This window comes from Nannospalax galili, unplaced genomic scaffold (assembly GCF_000622305.1).
Source record: "Nannospalax galili isolate Female #2095 unplaced genomic scaffold, S.galili_v1.0 scaffold468, whole genome shotgun sequence".
Taxonomy (NCBI): Eukaryota; Metazoa; Chordata; class Mammalia; order Rodentia; family Spalacidae; genus Nannospalax; species Nannospalax galili.
This window is the reverse complement of record NW_008358097.1, coordinates 44,401-54,606: the sequence shown is the minus strand read 5'-3', so window position 1 is coordinate 54,606 and position 10,206 is coordinate 44,401.

The following is a 10,206-nucleotide window of genomic DNA, read 5'->3' as shown; positions in this document are numbered from 1 at the left end:
GGTTAGGAGAGTTAGCCGGTGGTGCAAGTCCCGGGAAGCAGAGAGAGGTGAGGGTGGGGCCAGGTCCACAAGCGGTGCTCCTGGGTCCCAAGAAAGGGACTAAGTTGTTCTGGGTGAAAAGGATCAGGAAGCAGTATTGGTTCCCCAGGTGTCTGGGGCCCCAAGACTAGGAATGGCGCAGGGCCCAAACTAGGAGTAGAGAACAGCGGGGGAGATGGAAGGGTGAATGTCACTAAAATCTTTGGTAGATGAAATTTCAAGGTAGCACAGTATTAAAATTGTTGTATAGTTAATGGTGATGATTATGAAGGTCTACAATATTTTAAAAATTGGAGTACAAACAAATAAAAATATATAGGTTGCATTAAAAGGACCATTAGAAAGTTTAGTGTTGCAGCTAAAGCATGTGATGAAAGAGAGTCTGTGATTGTTAAAGAAATTAGAACATTTAGAAGAGGACTCCTATTCTTCACTGGAAAAAATGGGAAGGGTGCCCTCAGGGCAAGATTCCACCCAGTTACGTTTCCAACTTGTGAAAGGAAAATACCTAAAGAGTTTTATGCAAATTTTATCACTCCTATTTAATACAGTGCTTGAAGTCTTAGAGTATTAAGACAAGAGACTAAAATAAATGAGATACAAATGGGCTAGAAAGAAGTCAAAGTATCCTTATACGCAAAAGACATCATTTTATACATGAAAGATCCCAAACACTGAACCATGAAACTCCTGGAGTTCATTAAAAACTTTCAGCAAAGTGACAGGTTGCAAAATTAAAATACCCAAATCAGTAGACTTACCATATACCAAGGATAAAAGACAGAGAAAGAAATCAAGGAAATAACTCCATTTGCAATAGCATAGAAAACCAATACCTAAAAATAAACCTTATCAGGGAAGTGAAATTCCTATACAATAAAGACTTTAAAACATTGGAGAAAGAAACTAAGGAAAGGAAGACACAAGAAGTTGAAGAGATTTTCCATGCACATGGGTTGGTAGTATTAATATTATGGAAATGGCAATCCTACCAAAAGCAATTTATAGATTTAATGCAATCCCCAACAGAATGAAATTCTTCACATTTTTTTAAAATCTAAATATCTGGAGCTGGAGAGGTAGCTCAGCAGTTAAGAACACTGTTCTTGCAGAAGACCCGGGTTTGAATAGCAGCACCCACATGACAGCTAATAACTGTCCATTTAACTCCAGTTCCAGGGGATACAACAGCCTCTTCTGTCCTCCACAGGCATTGCACGACCTGGGTGCACTTAGTTACATGCAGGTATAACACTCATATACATAAAATAATGAACAAAATATATTTTTGAAAAATTTAAATATCTATGCACAAAATCTCAGGCAGCCTAAGTAATTCTGAGCAATAAAAACACTGCTAAATGTTTGACCATACCTGATTTCCAGATATACTACAGAGCCATAGTAGAAAAACATCATAGCACTGACCTGAAAACAGACACATCAATCAGTGTAAAAATACTGGGGACCTAGAAATAAGTTCTTGCAACTAAGGCTACTGAATTTGATGGTGGAAAAAATGTACATTGGAGAAAAGACAGTACCTCTAACAAATGAAATGGTATTTTAAAACTACAAGGTAGGCAAATGAAAATTGATAACTGTCTTGTAGCCTGCACACAAATCAGTTCCTGCACACAAAGACCTCAATGTTAGATATGAAAATCTAAAACTTCTAGGAAAAAGGTGTAAGGAATACACTTCAGAATCCTAGCTTTGGTAATTAATTTCTGAATCAGAATCTAGTTACCCACAGAATAATATCAACAATCAACAAATTAAAAGCCTTCTGTACTTCAAAGGAAAACTATTAGTCAACTGAAGAGCCAGTCTGTGAATTAATAAAAACCTCTCTTCCAACTATACAGCTGACAGACCATTAGTGTATAGAGTATATAAAGAACTCATAACAATAAACAGGAGAATGCCTCACTTGGTCACTGGGGTGAGCTTGATAAATCATGCCGGACCCATCCCCCTCCTCGACACCATCTGTAACACCTCCCTGGGCTCCAGGACCAGGCTTTCCTGATGGCTAATATGAGCCTGAATGTGATCTTCACATAACCTCTTCTTGTGCACAGACCTTCTGAAACTTCCCAAGAGTGCCTGACTTGACCACCAGGTGCCCACTGCCCTGCCTTGGGACCATCTGCAGTCTACCCCACTGCTCCAGGTTTTAGGCATCACTCCTTACTAGTAGGGACCAGCACATTCACTCTCTATATCATTTCCTTGGACATTGGCACTATCCACCTGAGGTTTCTGAAGTGTCCCTAACTACCTAGGGATGCTTCACCCTTCCAGAGAGCTCCTGAGTGTCCAAACTGGAGCCATTTGGTTCCTCCAATATAAAATTAAAGCCTAGACAAACTAGCTTTTGATACCCAAATAAAAAGCAACCAAAGTACATCAATAATTCAAACAGAATCAAATTTCAAGCCAACAACAGAAAGCTTGAATTAAATACTAGAATCACAAACAAGGAAAGAAATCCATTTGCCCAAACCACCACAAAAAATAATGTGAAAAAACAAAATGATATGTCCCCACCAAAGACCACCAGTTCCATAGAAGAACAATTCTACAATGAGAACCCCCCTATAGGTAACTCAGGACACAGAATTTAAAAGAACAATCATAAACATGATCAAAGAATTCAGTGAATTTAAAGAACACACAAATAACCAGCTCAAAGAATTCAAAGAGTATAGGATTACAATTCTGTTTGAACTAACAAAGATATAGAAATATTGAAGAACTCAGCCTGAAATGAAAAATGAAGTGAAAAACTCAATAAGCCAATCTGAAATGACAATAGAAAGTCTAACTAGTAGAATGAAGGAAATAGAAAACAGAATACCATGAATAGATACTAAAGTGGAAGAATTGGACCACTCAAGAAAATATGAAAAATTTAAAAAAAAAGAGGAATGAAATATGCAGACAGTGTGGGACACCAAGAAAAGACAAAATTTATATATTATAGATGTAGATGAAGGAGAATCCCAAATAAATATTATTGACAAGATCTTTATCAGTATTATAGAAAAAATTCCCCAAATTAAGGACAGACATACCCACACAAGTAAAAGAAGCACATAGAATGCCAAATAGGACCAGGAAAACAACTCCCCATGGCATATCATAATAAAAACACTAAATGTACAGAACAAAGACAGAATACTGAAAGCTGAAAGAGAAAATCAACAGGGCACATATAAAGGAAAACATATCAGAATTATAGCTGAATTTCAATACAAACTGAAAGCCAGAAGACACTGGACCCATGAATTCCCAGTTCTAAATGACCACCGGTGCCAAATCTGAATACTGTATATTAAGTAAAACTATTATATCTCAAGGAAAAAGAAAAATCTTCCATGACATGAATAGGATGAAAGAAATAACGTCCACTGAATAAGTCCCTGAGAGCATACTCAAGCAATACAAAGGACTGAAGAAAGAAAAGACTGTACCCAAGAGTCAACAGAAAGAAAATAAATGAAGGCATAATTGTGAAAACACAAAATTAAACCGCAAATGCAACCAGAAATTAAAGTGACAGTAAACAATACATACTTTTCAAAAGTAACTTTATTATTAAAAATTACTAGACTGAACTAGACTAGACTGGGTTAAAAGACCCAGGCTAGTTGAATGGATTAAGAAACAAAATTCAACTATTTGTTGTCTGCAAGAAAAGCATCTCAGTTTCAAGGAAAGGCACTACCTTAGAATGAAAGGATGGAAAAAATATTCCAAGCAAATGACACTAGGAAATAATCAGGTGTTTCAATTCTAATATCTGTCAAAATAGACTTCAAACTAAAAGTAATGACAAGAGGTAACAAGAATCACTTCATTCTGAACAAAGGAACAATTGACCAAAAAGGTATTACAATCATGAATATATATGCACCAAACTCTGGTGCACCCAATTTCATACAAACAACACAGCAGGACTCTGAGACACAAATTAACCCCAACTCGGTAATACCAGGGGATTTCAATTCTCCACTCTCTCCAATAAACAGGTCAACTGGACAAAGAAAAAAGAGGGAGAAAATCTGAATTAAATGATACCACATATCAAATGGAACTAACAGATATCTACTAAATATTTCAGTCAAGCATCAAAGAACACATTTTTTATTCACAATCTATGGAAGATTCTCTAAAATTGATCATATACTGGGTCACAAAACAAATCTCAAAAATACAAAAAAAGGAACAATTCCATGCACTGTATCAGAAAACAATACAATAAAGCTTAAAATCGACAGGAAAGAAAACTCTATTAACTACACAATCTCATGGAAATTAAAAAACGCACACCTGAAGGGTGAATGGGTCAAAGAAGAAAGTAAGAAAGAATAAAAGTATTCTTGGAACTATTTGGAAAAGATAACTCAACAAAATATCTAGGACAATTAAAAAGCAGTCCAAAAGGGAAGTTTATAGATCATAGGAGCTACATTAATAAATCAGAAAGAGCACAAATAAGTGACTTCACATCTAAACTCAAGATTATGGAAAGTCAAGAACAAACAAAACCCAAACCTAGAAGACAAGAAGAAATAACAAATATCACAGCAGAAAATAAGATATAAACAAAGAAAACAATATAAATAATCAATGAATCTAAGTGTTTGTTATTTGAAAAGATTAAAAAAAAATGACAGAGACTTTTCACAGTTAACCACAAGAAAGAAAGAGCACATCCAAATGAACAAAATCTGAGATGAGAGGAGATCCATCACAACATACACCCAAAAGATCCAGAACATTAAAGGGGAATACTTTAGGAAAATATACCTTATTAATTAAATTTTCAAACCTGAAAGAAATGGATAAATATCAAAATCCATGGGTACCACCACAGTTAAACCAAGAAGAGATCAACAACTTAAACAGAACCATACCAAAACCTCCCAACTTAAAAAGTCCAGGCCCCAATGGATTCACAGCAGAATTCTACCAAACATTTAAAGACCTATAATGACTATAACTTAACTGATTCAAAAAGATAGAAACAGAGGGAGAACTACCAAACTCCTTCAATGAACCAGCATCATTCTAATACCAAAACCAGGTAATGAAACAACCAAGACAGAAGACCATAGACCGATATCCTTAATGAACATAGATGCAAAATTTTTCAGGAAAATGCATGCAAACAACATATAGACATACATCAAAAAGATCATCCACCACAATCAAGTGAGATTTATTCTAGAGATTCAGGGATGGTTCAATACATGGAAGTCAATAAATGTTACAAATCATATAAATGGACTCATAGTCAAAAATCACATGACCATCTCAAAAGGTGCAGGAAAAAAACTTTGATAAAATCCATCATGAACTTATTTTAAAAGGCATAGAGGGACTTGGACAGGAGGGAACATACCTCACCTCAAAAGAATTAAAGCTATGTACAACAAACCCACAGCTAACATTATTCTAAATGGAGAAAACAGGAAGCATTCCATTAAAATTAGGAACCAGACAAGGCTGTCCACTATCTCCACTCTTTTTAATATAGTGTTTTAAAATGTCTTAGGGCAATAATACAAGAAAATGAAACTAAATGGGCACTAATTAGAAAAGAGGTCAAGTTATCCCTATTTGTAGATGATATGATACTACACATAAGAGATCCCAAACTGTGTGCCAGAAAACTCGTAGAAATGATTTAACACTTTCATGAAAGTTGTGGGTTAGTTGTGGGAGACAGGGAACCAAAATAGAGTTATTCTAAGGGTGGTGATATTTCTATTTGACTGAAAAATATATTCTTGAGATACATTATTTGTTATATATGAATTTAATTTGTATTTTCTATTTAAATTATAAATTCATTGTTGGAATTCTTTATGCCTTGGATAGACCCAATTCTAATGATGCATTTTTTTGTATGATACTATACCAAAAAATTTCAAAGCTATATTTTGTAATTGAAATTATAACTGTTGTACTTATGTGCACATTTTGGGGTATATTGTATAAGGAAAAGTAGAATTCTGTGTATTACCTCAGATACATCTTCATTTTGAAAGATGCTTGAGATCACAGTGAAGGCTTTCTAAGCTCAGAGGAAGGGCATAATGAATACTGTGTGGATAGAAGACAAAATTATTGGGTCTGAATTCATTGACCCCCAGAAAACACATGTGATTTCAAGCTTTTGCCTAGAGTTTAGACAGGTCAGTGTTTCCTTGGATTGAAATAAAACAGGTAGAACAGACCAAGTGTACTAGACACTGTCTGGTGTGTCTCGAGTCAGGACATCAGGAAGGATTTTCAGTGACACACTCCAGGAAGAGCCACAGCATGAGTGCTGTGTGTCAATGATCCACACCACTAATAGCCTGGGTGAATCATTCTTCATGAAGGATTGCAGGCACAGCTCCATGACAATTGTATTTCTTCTGCAATCAATTGCTTTCCCTTGGGGGTAAATTGTAACTATTGAAAATTGCATTTGCCTCATTAAAAAGATGAACACTTTAAATAAATTCAAAGTCATTTAGTTTCTCTCACACACAATGTGTAGTGGAGGAATTGAGAAGGAAAACAAAAAATGTCATTTTGAATCCTGCCAGGTAAGTCTTTATTCTGGGGCTTCATAAGATTTTAGAAATGGAATGAAGAGGGTGGTATATAACCAGGTAAATGCAGAGAAGTCTAATTTAAGAACATGTAAGAACTTTCAGGCAAAAGTGATTATGCAAAATCCAAACTTCATTTGAGGTGTTCATCTGAATTCCAGATATAAAACATTAAAATTATATAGCATATTTCAGATATACAGGATGCAGTGTGAGATTTTGAAGAAATTATACAATAACAAATGATGAAATCAGATTAATGGACATTTGAATATAAAGATACACTTATTTTAAGATTTTTAATTATTTGAGATTCTGTGCAGTGTATTTTGATCACCTTCACTCCTAACTCGTGTACTTAAGTACAGCCAGCTCCACTACTCATTCCTGCAACTTTATCATGTCCTTTAAAAAAAAAAACTTACAGACTCCTATTTTTCTGTCTATATACTCCTAGATGTGGGATCATTCACTGGAGCATGGTTGACCTATCAGAAGACTCAGCCCTAAAAATCTGAGTCTTTTTTCTCCAGAAGCAGTCAACTATCCATAACTCCTTAGTTAGGGGTAAGAGTTCGTGAACCTCTTCCCACTCCATACTGGAATGCTGACTAGTTTGATCTTGTGCAAGCAAACAAGCAAGGCTTTGAGAGTGGGGGTGATGTGGCTGTTCCATTCGTTGACTATATATTCCACTGGCACTTATTCTCTGTAACTTGTCCAGCTGTGGGTTTCAGCATTAATCATTGAAACTTCTCTGATGATATCCAAGAGCTTGACTAACCTCTGGGTAGAAAGATGCACACCTTTAAACCTAGCATTTAGGAGGCAGAAACAGGAAGATCTCTGTGAGATCAAGGCAAGCGTGATATACAAAGGAAATTCAAGGCCACTTGGGGATACAGGAAGACTGTCTCAAAAATACCAAAAAAGGATGAAAGACACAAATTTAGAGAGCAATTTTTCCTTTTAGCAGAGTAATAACACTAGGTTCACCACTGTGAGCTCCCAACCATGGTTTCTTGGCCTTATTTACAGAACCAGACATGTGTTCCCTTAAGTGGTATGGGAATTCAGTCTAATTAGAAAGTAACTGGTTATCCTCTGAACCCTTGGGCCACTATTGCACTCACGACCATATCTTCCCACTATGATCAGTATTGCAATTCACAGGGGTTACAGCATAATAAGACTGTTGGCCATTTTTCCCCAGCAGAAAAAGATTTCTTATCTCCATGTATTGGAAGACTTTTTCACACATTTGTTTCAGGTGATTCCTGAAAGCCACACTGGAGAAGTTCAAAGTTCTTATCTGTTTGTAATTATGATTCTGATCTAGTATCCTGTAGTATGATTGTCTAATGGTCGTTGTTGAGATTTACGGTAACTACTTATCTGCACACCATGTTTTATTTACTCATGGAGCTATGTTTAATGGTATTTCGAAAAATAAATAAAAAGTCATCTAACACCCACACCAGTAAAAATTTGATTAAAAACCAACAACGAATCATCACCAATCTTTCATACAGAACAATAAAGATACTGAGGGAAAATACGGATAACTGAAAGGCATCTTCTCCCATTTTTTCATATGTGAGGAGAGAATAAATTTTAAGCTTTCTGGGTGGTTAACCACACACTATATGGCAGAAATAGCAGTGCTAAACTGAAAGGATTGTTCTTATGAGAATAAAGCAGTAAGGCTACCTGAAAGATGGAAGTTTCTTTTTAGTAACAGAATGAAAACTATTTATCTAAGGAGTAAGTGATTAATAAAAATACATAAATTTTAAAAGATTAATAAATGTTATAGAAAAATACATCTTCAAATTTTTGTTTTTATTAAATTTTTGTGAATTTCTGAAAATAATTTTAATCATATTTAGATACCTCCCTTACTCTCCTATATGGATCCCTTACTATCACAGCCTGATTTCATTTATCTAATATATATACCTCATACCATCCTGACTCATCATTTCAGTTGTATTTATCTCTTGTTTTAAATTTTTCGATTTATTTCTTTTTATTTAATGTATATGAGTATTTTGCCTACATGTATGTAAGTGAACCACATGCCTACCATGCCCACAGAGGTGAGAAAAGGACATCAGATATCTGGAACTGGAGTTTGGAAAGGATGTTAGCTGGTCTATGTGTGCTGTCTATCAAGCCCAAGTCCTCTGCAAGTGCAGCCCATGCTCTTAACCACTGAGCCATGTCTCCCATCTCCAATTGCAGTTATTTCTTATGATTTATAAAACCTATCATTGATAAGTCTTTGGAGGACATATGAGAAAAATGTGTCCTTTCAGAAAATTATTTCGATTTTTAAACACCACAAACCTTAAAGTCTAGGGGAAGAAATATTTTCCCACAAACAAACTCAGTGACAGCATGATGAAGAATGCAGTAATGAAGTTCCTGCAGAGTCTGCAGGGAGGAAATTAGCTCTCAGTTTACAGCACTGTCAGGGTAGGTCCACTCCATCCATAGCTCGGAGTCTCCTGATCACTCTGAACAACTCAAAAAGGCAAACGCTTCCCTCCGTCTCACACTGTATTCCTGCTGAAGGAAAATCACCTGTCAGAAACATTTACTCATTATAGTCCTCCCATGAGACAATCCATACACCATCAACTGCCTGGTGGACTCAGGTTTTGCTTTGCAGATATCATTTCTGAGATTTACAATTTGTGCCACCCTTTAAATCTGGCGTTCACAAAAATCTGCTGTCTTATCTAGAACAAGCATTAAATTCTGTCTTTTATGCAAAAAGTTGGAAAGGACTTAGCTGAGGTAATTACCAAGCATGCTGTTGGTTTTAGAAAATAATTGGGAAAGCTGAATACCTAATTTATTATGAGAGCTTCATATTTTACAATTCCATTCAATTTATCATGTATCCTCCACAGAATATTTCCTGCATGTCATTATTCCTCACACAACACAATATTTGTCCTCATTGAAGGTTTGCTCTTCACCCAGTGATATTATTCACCAATAATCTCATCTAACTTGTTAGAGCTAATTTATTCAGCATCTAGTGTTTTGGGTATCATTTCTTCCATCTGGATATTATAATAGAATAAATATCATTGGTGAGTGAAATGATATTAGTCTCCCCATCTATCAGTGGGAGAGGGAGAAGCCAAGGAAAAGATGAAGAGAGAGAAGGAGGAGAGAGTGTGCTAGGAGTGGATAATAATTCTCTACAACTATATGCTTCTCTTACTTATAAATTTTTGCCATATTTCTCACTATAATGATATAACCACAGAATTATAAATTGCCTTTTCAATGTTTTGTGTCATTTGGATTATTTTTACATTATTATGGACAAACCCAGAGCTTCGAGCCTTCAAACCTACATCCCCAGCCTATTTTGTGCATGTGTATAATGCCTATAGGAAAATTAAGTATTTTACCCCCTATAGCTTAATGTTCGCAACATGACCTATTAGAACATGATTCAGACTATCTTTCCAAATTCACTCTTTTCAAGATATTTATCCCAATAATTATAATTCAAGATACATTTTATAAAGAT